The 13,493-nt window shown below is 43.2% G+C and overlaps 1 long non-coding RNA gene across 1 annotated transcript; it reads right to left on the reverse strand.

Moving 5' to 3' along the window:
• Positions 1 to 5,750: 5,750 nt before the first annotated feature.
• LOC121066649 lies at positions 5,751 to 9,598 on the reverse strand. Its single transcript, XR_005817904.1, has 3 exons — positions 9,362 to 9,598; positions 5,936 to 6,071; positions 5,751 to 5,824 (listed from the first exon to the last, which is right to left on the reverse strand). It is a non-coding gene; the product is annotated as an uncharacterized LOC121066649 (long non-coding RNA).
• Between the last annotated feature and the right edge of the window lie 3,895 nt (positions 9,599 to 13,493).

Genomic DNA, 13,493 nt, shown 5'->3' on the forward strand with positions numbered 1-13,493 from the left:
ACTTGACTCAATAGAAAAAAGGCAAAAACATCAGCCAGAAAAAAAAAATAAGAAAGTGGATAAAATTGTGGTCTTATACTTACAATAATTCTCAAGTTAAAATAAATCAAAACATTCCTGTGCACTGAAAAAAAAATCGGTTTCTACTGTAATTTCTGCTCCAAGTCTTCTGCATACTTATCACACCTGAAACGTACCAGCTCTTCACACCACTTCATCTGTAGCACTACGTGACCCAGAACTACTGATACCAGACATTCGTATAATTCTTCTCAGATGAGCAGTACTTTTCAACTCATTAGGAACATACACACAAAAGCAAGATCATAAAGATGCCTAGGGGTGAAATTCCAGCCACTGGTCAGAGCCTCCTAATAATTGTAGTGGCTTCAGTATTTCACCTCATACCACAGACAAAGCTATAATGCAGTAAACAATTTTGCCAGCAGACATGAAGGAGTTTGGAACCTATAAAGACCGAGAAATGAGGTTAATTACCAAAGCTCATGAAGGAAGATCATAGCAGAGATGCATCTCTGAAGCTTCCATTTTGTGCTTCCAGCCCCCAAGCCATCCTTCCTATCGCTCCTAGACAGCTGCTTTTAGCCACGTGGCAAAGAATGGAAGAATTAGGGTTTATCCTGGTTGCAACCGGTTCAGTCTCCTGTAGTGTTAGTGACACTAGTGAAGGAAACGTCTTTGAACACTAAAATAGCTTAATGCATACAAATATTCTTGGTTATAAGTATTGGGAGGGACAAGAGAAGAGTACAGCCTTGGAAGTTTATGCCTGTTTTAATGAGCTATCTTGCCACCCTACAGCATAAATCATCATATTCAGGAAAAGAAAGGACATACATTAAGCTTTATGTTCACCTAGTCTTTTAGGCCTCACACAGCTCTCTTGATTAGTGCTGGGCAGGAGAGATCACAGCCATAATCCAGCAATGGGTGCCACTGAAGCAAGAACCTTTTGTTTCTTAGTCTCCACAGATAAAAGTTGCCTGGATAAGCAGAGCAGACAAGTCTCTCTCCAATCCGGTTGCATTCAAAGTCCTTTAAAAAGGACCTTGGCATCTAAGACAGTTGGTGACAGCAGAAGCTTTCTGACTACAAATACCATTGAGTATAAGTACATATTTTTCTATTTCACTTCTAAACACTGATTACCAGGAATTGAATAGTTTTAAAATATCCAGGTCCCAGTGTCCTGAGGTTTTTAATGGAAAGTGAAAATGGTTAAGGTCACGTATTAATATTTTATTGACTACCAGTCAAAACAGGTTGGCTGGCAAATGTTTTATGCCTTCCCACCTGCACAGAATTGCCATTGCCCTCCATTAAGGACCTGATTCCCATTAGCTTCATCCGATTGATGGGGGAAGGGGAAAACGTGGGTGCAGTGCTGGAATAGGGAATGAGATTTTGCAACCTTTCATTTAAAAAAAGAAATCCTTGGGGGTCTGTGAATGGCAGGTTGTACTAGTGATCTTTCAGAGCTGTTCAGACCTAATGCCACGATGACACCAAAGCTAACCTTTCTTCACCAACCTCCCCTCTGTCAAGGTTTGACATTGTTGATTTCAGAAAGCAATTGCTTATCCCTTGGCTTACTCTGTTGAGGAAAAGGCAGATTGGAAATCACTTCTTACTGTTTTGACTGAAGGTATGGTGACTCAAGGTATTTTTCTTTAAAGGCATTCTTTAGGATTTTGCCTATCTGGAACTGACTATGGAAAATATTCCTGCTTGGGTGGACAGCCTGCCAGGAAAGACTGATGCTTTGCTTCAGTAAAGGAAATTAAAATAAGATCTGATTCTAAACCTCTGACCACAGCCTGGGTTGAGTGTATTTGTGTTTCTGAAGGACTCCTGAAGAAACTTAATTTAATCCCCCAAAAAATAAATAAAATCAGTATGAAACATGTTGTATTTGTGTTTATCCCCCCCCCCCCCCCCCCCCCCCCCCGATTCTGAGAACAAATGACAGACACAAAGTGACTGTGAGAGATTTTTGCCTTAAAGGAAAGTTGGAAAAGATACTAGCGCTCTCCTCAACAGTTGTGCTTATGAGACTGTTAGGCTAATTTTGGAGACATAAGAGCTGCAACTAATCACACTAAAACCAGACTGCCTGATGTGAATCCATTACTACCCTCAGACACATGTTGAGGCCTTGAAACCATAAAGGTAGGCACTTCAACTAGCAACATTTACAAGAATAATCAGGCACTTATGTGAAAATTGCAGGTTTCTGGGACTGTGTCCAAAGTTCTTTCCAATCAACCCTTTCACAGCATCCCCTTGGTACTTTCCCCCATCCTTGCAGGCTTTGATCATGCTCTTCTGTCAGTTCTTGCAGCCCTTCAGTAGACCTCCGTCCCTTTCCAGGATTACGTTTGCTGTGACTCCATTCCCCCGCCCAGCTTGCCCATATGCACTGAAATGCAGCTTTCCTCCTATGAACAACCCAGAGCACAGATCAACGTGGAAAAATTGTGCTTTCTGCACCTTCTGGGGTTCATCCACAACATAAAGGATTGTACTATGGCAAGTAACAGCTAGGAACCTTCCTTTATACGACTCCAGAGAAAACTGTGCCACAAATATACACTACAAAGAGCTAGGTTTTCAGCAGGATATTCCTCAAAGCTATCATGCACTGTGCTCCGAACCTTCATGATTGGGCAATCCCTTCTATCTCCACAGATTAAACAAACAACGGTTGAAGCGAGGATATTTTACCTTAACATAGTCCCATGGGTTTTATGCAAAAATATATATGAACAATAACACTTATGCAACAGTACATGTGAGTATTAGCAAAGAGTTTTGGACAAGAAGTAGAAAGCATCTCTCTCACTTGAAACCCAAAAGAGTAACTAGATCAAAAAATAAGACAAATATATATATATATTTTTTTACCCCACAAAGAATTGATAGTATCATTTTTAAAAATAGATGTATATTTTTTGGCATAAGGGGAAAAGAAGGGGACAGCTTCTCAAACCTCTTTAAGGCTATAAAATGAGGAAAATACCCAGGCATTCATCCATCTAACTGTTAGGGAAACAGAAATGATGAAAATAATCTATAAAAGCTTCATTTTTATTGTTTTCCTGACCTCATTTCCAGTAGTCTTCCCATTACCTGCTCTGTACAGAGAATTGTTCTGCTGTTCCTTAAGATGTTTTTCCCCATGTTAGTTTGCATCATATATTTTTATTAAATCAATTACCATGTAATTTACATCATATTGCTTAATTAGGGGGAAATTGTTTTGCTGAGGAGCCTGTTGGAGGATGAATGGAATCAATCAACTCTAATATAAGACTAGCCTCTTCATAAAGCCATTCATTTCCAAGTTAAGTCCTTGGGAAACAATAAATGGAATGCTATTATACAGCTTAGAATGTATGACACTATAGTTCATCTTAAATGTTTACGACAAATCCACTACACTAAGCTAGAACATTTTATATATTTTCATATACATTATATATATAAAATTCAGGTAAAAAAATAAAAGTATTTTAAAAAGGGCTGAGATACTAATAGGTGGCAATTCATTGTCCTCAGATGATTAAGGGAAAAATGAAGCAGAAGAAAAAGTTTCCAGGCTAATGCTTCCACTGGGAGCATCAGAATTTCAAACGCTAGTAGGATTTGGAGTGCAGCAGTGAAATAAAGATATTTCACTCATTTCCCTCCATGATGATATCAACTCTGCCATGTTCACTGCAGTTCAGCAGTCACACTGAAAAAAACAGTAATTATATTTCTACCAGTTCTCAACATTTTGCAACTACAAAGCTTCATTTGTTTCTGTGGCATCATGCAATCTTAGGCACTTGTAGATAAATGTACAAAGTACTGCAGTCCTAATGTGCTTGTTATCTGAACTCTGGGTTACCCTAATGATAACTGCTACCAGAAGAGGCATCATGCCTAATATCTCTAATTTATGAAGCGATGGAGTAGCAGGTCTAAATCTGTTTGGACAGTGAACTCTTAAAATCTTTGCATATTCTTCCCTTGTATCCTCCAGAATTCTTATCTCCTCCTCGCCTCTTGTCTACCATGTACCCCATAACAAAATCTGGACAAGACTACTCTTTTTTTTTAAAAAAAAAAAAATTCAAAGCACGAGGGGGGAAAAAAAGGAAAAAGGAATGTTCCTTTGTCATCTGCTTCCCACTTCTAAACTGAGAGCTTAAGAGCGAAAACAATCAGCTCAGACAACTACTTTGGCTCCATGCTCCTGCATATGAATTTTCCTAATGATATTGGAAATGAAACTCATGGTAAATAGAACAATACTATGACCCTCTATTGTCCTCAAGAGAAAGGAGAGTGAAAAAGCTAAAGGTATCTGTGGTGCAAACACTGTGGACAGGTAAATGCAAATGACAGCAACAGCACTGATATTGAACCTGGGGCTGGGACACTGCCTCAGGAACAGTCTCATTCTTCAGACCACAGTTTTGTCTTACCCTATAACACCTTTCCCATTGGTTGCTTTTCTTCTTCTTTTCTGCCTTCCCTTGCCTTCAGGGCATTTATTTGCTGGGGTAGTGTTCACTTAATGTCACAGAAATCATTTCTTTTTGGCCTAATGACAAACAGCAATTGCTATGGTCACTTGGTCTTCATTTGAAGGCAATAAAAAAAAGGTGAGTGAAGCCTCAGTAGCCACTAATACCTCATAACCGTTCCTTTTTTTTTCCTTTGATAAATTAGCTTCAACAACCACTTGACCAAAACAGCCTGCAATCTGATTTTGTAGCTTCTGTCTGGTGCTTTAACACAGCCCTGACAGTGGAACAAAGTACAGGCTATACCAAAAACATACACTGCTGGGAGTATTCATAGAAACATCACATCAAAAGTAATGTGGGGTTTGGTTTCATTTCCAGTTTATTTAATGAAGTTAACTGGCTGGGCCTTTATCACCAAAAAGGAGACATTCCTGATTTTGTATCAATTATATTTCACTACACTACTTTTTGATTTCACAAAGACAAAGTGGGAGTAGTCAAGAATTTTCCTTGCTTTAACTAGTCATCTTGATTTCAGATCTTGAAATCAGATCTGGACACATTATTAATATTATGAATCATAAAGGAGAAGTTAATTTTATCACTGTTTCCTACAGGCAGCCTATAAAATCCATGCTAATCATGTCTGCCTGTATTCCCTGAGGAGGAATAGAAAGAAGAAAACTAGTTTCCTAGAGCATCTGCCTCCCTCCTTACTTGGGTCTCCATTATCAGCACAGAGCACGTGAAGAGAAACTGCAGGACAGACTGTAGTTTCAGCCTGTGTACTGTTTTTTGAGGAGGTCCGTGAGTGCTGCTAAGCACGCTTTGTGCTCTGGTAGGGAAGAGAATGGCAATAATAGCACATCTAATACCCAGCAAAGGGCATAGCTTTTAAAAGCCTGCAGTTTTCCCACCAGCTATCTCAGAGATGCTGGAGCCAACAATAATTTGGTATGATTAGGTCATGACCCAAAATAGGAGGAATGGCGTTTCATGCAACCAGAGGATTTAAGCCCAGAAGAGACCAGACAGTGAGTTTTAGAAAACAAAGAAGAAAATAACTTCTCACATGGGATAAGATTCACCTATGGATCTCATTGCCAGGGGAAGTGTGGTTCAGACAGGGACTAAACAAGCTCACAAACACGGGTGTGTGAGTGGCTCCAAACACAAGGAGCAGGGAACAAGACCATCATCTGCTGCTGGTCAGTGGAGTCAGCCTTGCACACTCCTGGATGAAAAGTTGTGTATGCAGTATTTCATGATTGTTATTGCTCACCTCCCTGCCATTAGAGACACATACACAGAATATGGAGAGTCAGGTATATGCTTCAAACATCACATTGGCTCTGAGCTTCTGGGTATCCCAGTGTGGGGGATTGGTGTGAGCCTACCTGTACCTGTAGACGATGCTCCTTGAGACAACCCTTCAGATGAGAAGAACATTCATATCCCTTGGCTGGCCTGCCAGGTGTTGTCTGACCAGACACATAACATGGTGAAATGTTCTTTTAATCCCTTGTAACAAACCTGCAGCAAAGTGAGTGTCCATGTTTTTTATAATTACAATGGTGACATATGAATTCACAGGGAAAGCAAAGGCTTTACCCTCTGAGGAAATATTCAAGTGAGCTGTTGGAGCATACCACAATGCACTGAAGCCAGAGACAGTCTGCCCTAAGCAAACACTGAACTGAGTTGGGCTGCTGCCCCTCACTGCTCTCCCAGCAATTACATGCATTTTTAATGGCTTTTTTTTTTTTTTTTTAAAGAGATGGGCAGGCAGTGAAGAGGAGGAAAAAGGGGAGAACAGGAGAAAAAGCAATGCTTGGGGACTCTGGAGTTGCTTGTGTGAAGGGGAAAAATGTCAGGTAGGATGTCATGTCGCTTACAGGCAGTGAGGCAGCATGAGGAAGCATGTATTCAAATGCCTCCAGTGGAAGTGGGCAATGTTCTTGGTTTGCTTATGGATGAGAGAGGAGGGGGTGAAGATGAGAAGGGCTATTCCATCACTTATGGAAGTTGGGAGCAGTGGGCAACTTTCTCAGCTTTAATCTCTGGGCACAGAAATTCCTTCCCCTGGCCTTTATCATGCCAGGGATTTCCCAAAGGGTTTGAATCATCTTCCCCTCTTCCTTGAAACTGCACAGGATAGCGAAGGCATAAATTTGAACACCTGTACCAGTTCTCAAAAACTGTGAGGAAAATTTTGAAGAGTCAGATTTTGGGTCAGACACAATCATCTCCTACCACCATTAAGTGCTGGAACATTGTGTTAGTGTGTCAACAAGTGTTTAAATATTGGTCCTGTGACACTGTAGCTTAAAACAGAACAGGCTCTGCACAGGCTAAATCTACTGCTGCAGACAACATACCTTGTTCTCAAAGTAATCTGATTAGGGTGTGAACTTACAAAGACATGTATATAACAGCATAATCATACAGTGACTCCGATAGAAGGGGATCTCTGGTTGTCATCTGGCCCTACCCCCCTGCACAAGCACAACCAGCTTTAATGTTAGGCCACGCACACTACTCAAGACTTCAGCAAGCTGAGAAGATCCTGCAGGGTCTCTGTGCATCTGTTCCAGTGTTTGACTGACCTTGTTGTGAATTTTTTTCCCTAAAGATCTAATTGGAATTTTTTAAGTGCCACCTTGTGTCTTGTGGCCTCTTGCCCTGTCACGGTGCACCTCTGGGAACAAACAGGCTGGCTCCAAACAGCAGTGACATTCTCTCTGCCTTTTCTTCTTAACACTGAATAAATCCCTCAGCGTCTTCTTAGACACCACGCTTCAGCCCTTGACCATCTCAGTAGCCCTTGACTGAATTTGATCCAGTATGCCAATGTCTTTCTTGTGCTAAAAGCCTGAAAGAAGACTCCACACTGCAGGCATGGCCTTCCAAGTGCCCAACAGACATGAAGATTCACTTCCATCAAACACGTCCCTGCCAATACAGGATGCAGTTGGGCCCCCTTCGCTACTACAGCACATGGCTGATTCACATTCTGTTTGTTGCCCATCAGGGCCCCCAGCTCTGTTCTTGCAAAGCCACTTTCCTACCTTTGACATGTACTGCAGCACGGCATTATTGCTCCCCAGGTGCAGGACTTGGCACATGCCGTTCCTCAAACTTCATTAGGTCTCTGTCAGACCATTTTTTCCGGCCTGTCCAGGTCCCTCCTCTTATCCTGGCCTCCAGCATATCAACCACTTTCTCTAACTCAGTGAATACTTGCTGAGGGTATACTGTGTTCCTAACATCCAGGTTATCAATAAAGACACTGGACAGTATTGGCCCCTGCATTGAGCCCATGAGGATACCACTAATAGCCAATCCCTTGTAGGAATGGTGAATGACATTATGTTATATAGTAGCCTTGCGGTGTCATGAGCCAGTTCACAGAGAACTCTCAGATGCATCCCATCCACACCTTATGTATGGAATATTTGCTTAAATAGTTGCAAACAGAGACAGCTATAGGGGGCTCAGAAAGTGTCTTCCAAAGGTAATTTACAATTGATGCTAAAAGTCTCCTCAGAAGAACATTGAGGCACCTGACAGTGAGGACCTCTCCCTACAGATCAGCCTAGGATTAGGGATGAGATGAAGAAAAAGCACAGAGATATCTTTGGAAAAGTAATGCTGAAGAGAACTTTGAGCAGATACTAAAATTCTCCTCTGAGAAAGATTGGTCAGGCAAGGGTTAGGGCTTAGAGAGAGTCTCTGCTCAAGTAGCATTTTTGGGTCTATGGGTCCCCTTGGGGTAGAAAGAAGGAGAAAGCCAAGATCTGGAGGTGGACTGGCCTTCTTCCGGGAGGAAGATTTAGGCTCTGGATGGAATAGGGTCCCTGAGTCATGGGTGGACTTTCCCTTAATGTTTTGGATTGTGATGAGACAAAGCCCAGAGCCACAGCTGCAGCGGAGGTGGAAAGGAAACAGCATCCTCTTCTAAGAAGCTGTGAGTCTTAGGGTGGAGTTGGATGCTTACAGGATTAGGGTTAAGACTGAGAGAAGGTGCAAGCTCAGAGCTGGAATACGGCTGGGAAAGGTCTGCCAAAGAAAACAGGGCAGGAGCTTGAACTAACAGTAACCTGTGCTGCATTAGAAGTGTTGCCACTTGAAGTGATCCTTCCCCTTTACTCAGCACTGGTGAGGCCACACCTGGAGTTGTATGTCCATTCCTGGGCTCCTCAGTACAAGAGAGGCATAGACATACCAGAGAGAGTCCAGCAAAGAGCCACTAAAATGACTGAGGGACTAAATCATCTCTTATACAAGGAAAGGCTGAAAGAGTTGAGACTGTTCAGACTGGAGAGGAGAAGGCTCAGGGGGAATCTCATCAGTGTCTAAAAATAACTGGAGGGAGGGTGCTAAGAGGACAGAGCCAGGCTCTTTTCAATGGTAACCAGTGACAGGACAAAAGGCCATGGGCACAAACTGGAACACAGGAGGTGCCATCAGGAAGCACTTCTTTACTGTGACCAAGCGCTGGCACAGGCTGCCCAGAGAAGCAATGGAGTCTCTATCCTTGATGATATTCAAAAGCTGTCTGGACACAGACATGGGCAACCTGCTCTACATGTCTCTTCTTGAGCAGAAGAGCTGGACCAAATGACCTCAAGAGGTCAATTCCCACCTCAACCATAGTATGATTTTATGAACTCTTTTCTGCTGAGAAAAACTTAAGTTCTGAGTGGAACAGAGTTTGCAGCCTATGCCAGGCAGCAGCAAGAGCAACACTGCTCCCTAGGGAGCAGGGTGCCAACATGGAACCATGCAAGGGCCTAACCACCCAGAGCCCAGCCTCACAGTACCTGAGTGAGGCAAGCACAGCAGACACAGAGATGGCAGCCTGGCTCAAGTAAGTGTCCAGATGATAATGCTGTATAACCATGATGAAGCACATCCAGAGTCAATCCAGGAAGTCAATCCATGGGTTAGGATCAGGTCCAGTGACTGCCAGTCAGAGCCATGGCATTGCGGAACAAGCCTGGAGGACTCTCCACAGATTAGGTTCAGATCAGGGAGAAAGGCTATAACCAAGCATGGCTGAGCTGGAGACCATACTCCTCCAACACAGCTCAAGAAGGGTGCAAATGCTCTAGGCTAAGCCTAAATAGAGCTCATGGGCTCACAGGTGTGGGCAGAGGCCCCAGGTGAGGCTGATCCTGGACATTACGATTTACTAGTGCCCTGAGGGTCCTGAGAGCCTATGGTTCAGCCTAGGAACAGGCTTAGGATCAGAGACAAGAAAAAGTGAAAGCTCAGAGCTATGGTTACATGTAGGTTAGCAGGAGGACACAAGAAGAATGAAAGCTGAAGAAAACATCCTCTAAAGCATACTTAGTCTTTGGGAGGGCTGGGCTGCCCTTTTCAGGGCTCAAACTAGGGTGAGAGCTAAAGTAGAGGAAAAGTGAAAGCTGGACGCTTGTCATCGGGGCTGAAAGAAGCTTCCAAAGGAAACTGAGGTGGGATACCAGAATCCATCTCTGAGGAATACTGAATATAAGGATAGTGGAGACCTTGTCTTGTAGGTCAGTCAATGATTATGGTAGAGAGAGAGAGGAGGAGGGAGGGAGAATGCTCTAATCTTTGGTGTGAAGTTGGGCAGAGGCTGCCAAAGGAACCTGAGTGCAGCAAAAATTATCATCCTGAGGAGCTTTTAGTTGTTGAGAGGATGGGGTGCCTACTCTGAGACCCAGAACAGGATTAGCATTAGGGTAAGAGAGAAGGGAAAGCTTTACTCTGAGTGAGGCTGGAAAACTATTCTCCAAGTGAAACAGGGGGCTAGTGCTAGAGATGTCTATTCTCATCGAATTTATTTTGTGAGTTACCACTGACATTTTTACTCTGTGTGTGAGGCCTTTGTCAATGCAATCTTTCTTGAAATTTCTTGCTGAAAATCTAGAATATTCTTCCTTCTACTCTCCAGGCAAAACTCAGCCTCTCAAGCCACCTAATGTTGCAGGGCGGGTTGAGTACTGGTGACACTGGGACTTTCCCATCTTCCTAGTCTCTGCAGTAGCCTCCCTGCTGCACTGCTTGACATACGGAATAAAAAGAAAACAACTAGGAATCAAAACACTTTAAAACATTCCCTAAAGGCAGTGGTAAAGCATCTATGTAATAATGTCTTAAGTCAGAACAAAATATTAAAATAAATATTAGGGGTGGGAGCAGGAAGCTCAAACCATATTTTTCTCCTGGTACACGCAATGGCTGCTGCTGTCACCAGACAGGTGCCTGGGGGAAGGCAGCTCTCTGCCACGGTGAAGCAGAGAGGCCTCAGCAACATGGGACTGAAGCATCAGTGCCTCGGAGGTGACAGACAATTTAAAGAGGTTTCATAAAATTATTGGCCAACATTTAACAGCGTGGATCGCTCAGATGAGCACCTGAATTCAAATCGGGTGCTCGATGCTGTGAGCACCTGAGCACAAGAGCAGCTTTGTGCAGGCAAGCGGGCCCACCAGACCCTGCAGGAACACTCTCGGTGGTCTTGGTCCAGCTGAGCATTGCAGGAGGGCTATGCTGACACCCCACGTCAGCTGTTTGGTAGTGCTAAAGAGGCTTTCTCATCTGAGCAGCAGCGGCTGTGCCTGGGGAGGTTGCAGATCTGTGTGTTTTCTGGTAACTCATTATTTCAGCGACCTGGTTTCCAGTCCGGCTGGAGAGAAGTACTGGGGCAGCACAACAGAGGCTGGGAACCACAGCCCAGGTGCCGGCTGGGAGGAAATACCCTGAACTGCTTTTTCCTTCCAGGGAAGGCTATCATGACACCACAACCTGAGCCCTCCTCTCTTCCACTGTGGGATTTTTTCCTTAGCTTGCCCTCTTCTTCTTCTTGTTCAACTTGTCTGGATGCTATCCAGTGACCAGGGGCATTATGGTGAATTACTCTGGCATTTAACCCTAATGATTCCCAAGTGTGAGTAAAGCCACTAGGACAAGGGCAAGTCTGCATGTAGTATTAATAACTAGTACAGATTAGCTCAATAGTTGTCACACTAACTGCAAGCTGTAATATACTGTCAGGTAGATACACCTCATTAACTAGCCTATTGCCCTTGGGATGAAAAGAAGAGTGATGCCTAAGCAGGGAACTGCCCCGTTCCATCAGTTTTAGCATTTTTTCCCAAGGAAGGCCACAGGCTGAGTGATAGTCATTTCTCCTTCAGGCACGATACCCTCTGATCAACATGCACTTGGGGCTAGGACTGGGCTCTGCCCACTCACACCGACATACAAGACACATATTTTCTACCTGGGGGAGTTCCCATAGTTTTCAGTGCTCCTCATGTCCTGCAGAGCGCACACAGGTCCTGGCTCAGCAGTGCAGTTGCACTGGGACAACATCACTGGAAAACAAGTCTTGTCAGGGCCATGGGAGTGAGTTTTCAGTAACTTTCTCTTGTCAGTGGTTGTGTGATGGTTCAGTTCATGCCAGGGAGTTGGCAGAAGAGCAGCAGTGGTCCAAGAGTGGAAGGAGGAAGACATGGCTGTCCTTTCCACAGCAGTTAGTAACATGGTCACATTAAGTGTGCCAGAAAATGGGATCCTCATTCACCTAAAGGTTTCTGAAAATCCTAACCACTCTTCTTTTTTTTAAATTTATTCTAACTGATCACTCTTTTTTTTTTTTTTTTCAGGTCAAACTCCTATTCATGACAGTCAAATGCTGACTGAAAATGCTGAAGTAAAAAGTTGCCTTGAAAACCCACAGCCAGTTTTTATGGACTGGACTAGGAGGCTGAGCTTCAAGAAACATGAGGGAAAGCCAAGCTGTCACTAACATCAATTAATCTTTTCAAGGTTGCATTTTACATCCTTTTAATTAACTTCTATTGAGTGTGGATCTTCATTTTTCAAATGGAAATACATTTATTAGAACACTTATTAAATACTTCTACTACACTGCCACTGAAGATTGCTAGTCGAGGAGGACCCCCAGCCATTCCACTCCTCTCAGTGCTCTGCCTGCCATTCGATGTCTGCCTGGCCTCCTCCAACCCTTTTCAGTTACCTCCACCTGGGTTAACACATGGCAATGCATCTCTATGGAGAACCTTTTCTCAGCCTGAGCTATATGCCCTGCAGCTGGAGAGTTTCTTGGAAACGGTGAATTTATACTGCACTGGGCAGAGAGAGAAGGTAATGTCATGCTGTGCAGAAAATCCCATTAATGTTCTTCTAAAGTGGCTTCAGGAGAATGCAAGCCAAATTCATTTTCCATTGCACTGCCAGACTATTAACCTCTAAGTCTGCCATGTACATCTGAGGTGACAAAATAGGAAGTTTCTTGAGTTTCTTGATATCCAGAAGTTCTCAGAGCTCCAAAGACTGAACCAAAATAACTGACTCATACTCTCTGTCATGCATTTGTCAAAAACAGCACAATACAATCAACTTTACCTGGTATCAGGACAGAAGAAATAGCCTGTATAATAAGAAGATAAAGAAATATTGAAAGACTTTCAAAGGACATTGGTGAACCCTGAAAAACAGGACAGTGTTCATTATCAGTGAACCAAGACACTCTTGAGACATGCATCCTCAAAGGGGGCACATTATGAATGCTGTTGAGAACTATCAAATTCAAGAGCTCCAACTCACCACTGACCCAAAAACACTTTGCAAGAGTTTGAGGAGGTTGCATCTTTCTTTTCATTTTGATTTGCAAGAGGAGACAGATGAAGTTATGAATCAAGGGTTGCAAGGCTTTCCTCCATTAGGTAATATTGAGTGGTTGTGTGACCTGATATTCTTAGCTGATGCTTTCATCAGTTCTCTCACAAAGAAGCTCCAAAGTCCCAGAAAATTCACATCTCCTCTGCTTGGCTGTGTGAATTCATCTGGAGGAACATTGATTCAGACTGCAAAAGTCCCATTCAGGCATGAACAAAAACGATGTTAAACTCTCCCTCTACGCCTTTGCAGAAGGGATGT

Source organism: Cygnus olor, chromosome 2, assembly GCF_009769625.2.
Source record: "Cygnus olor isolate bCygOlo1 chromosome 2, bCygOlo1.pri.v2, whole genome shotgun sequence".
In the NCBI taxonomy this organism is placed as follows: Eukaryota; Metazoa; Chordata; class Aves; order Anseriformes; family Anatidae; genus Cygnus; species Cygnus olor.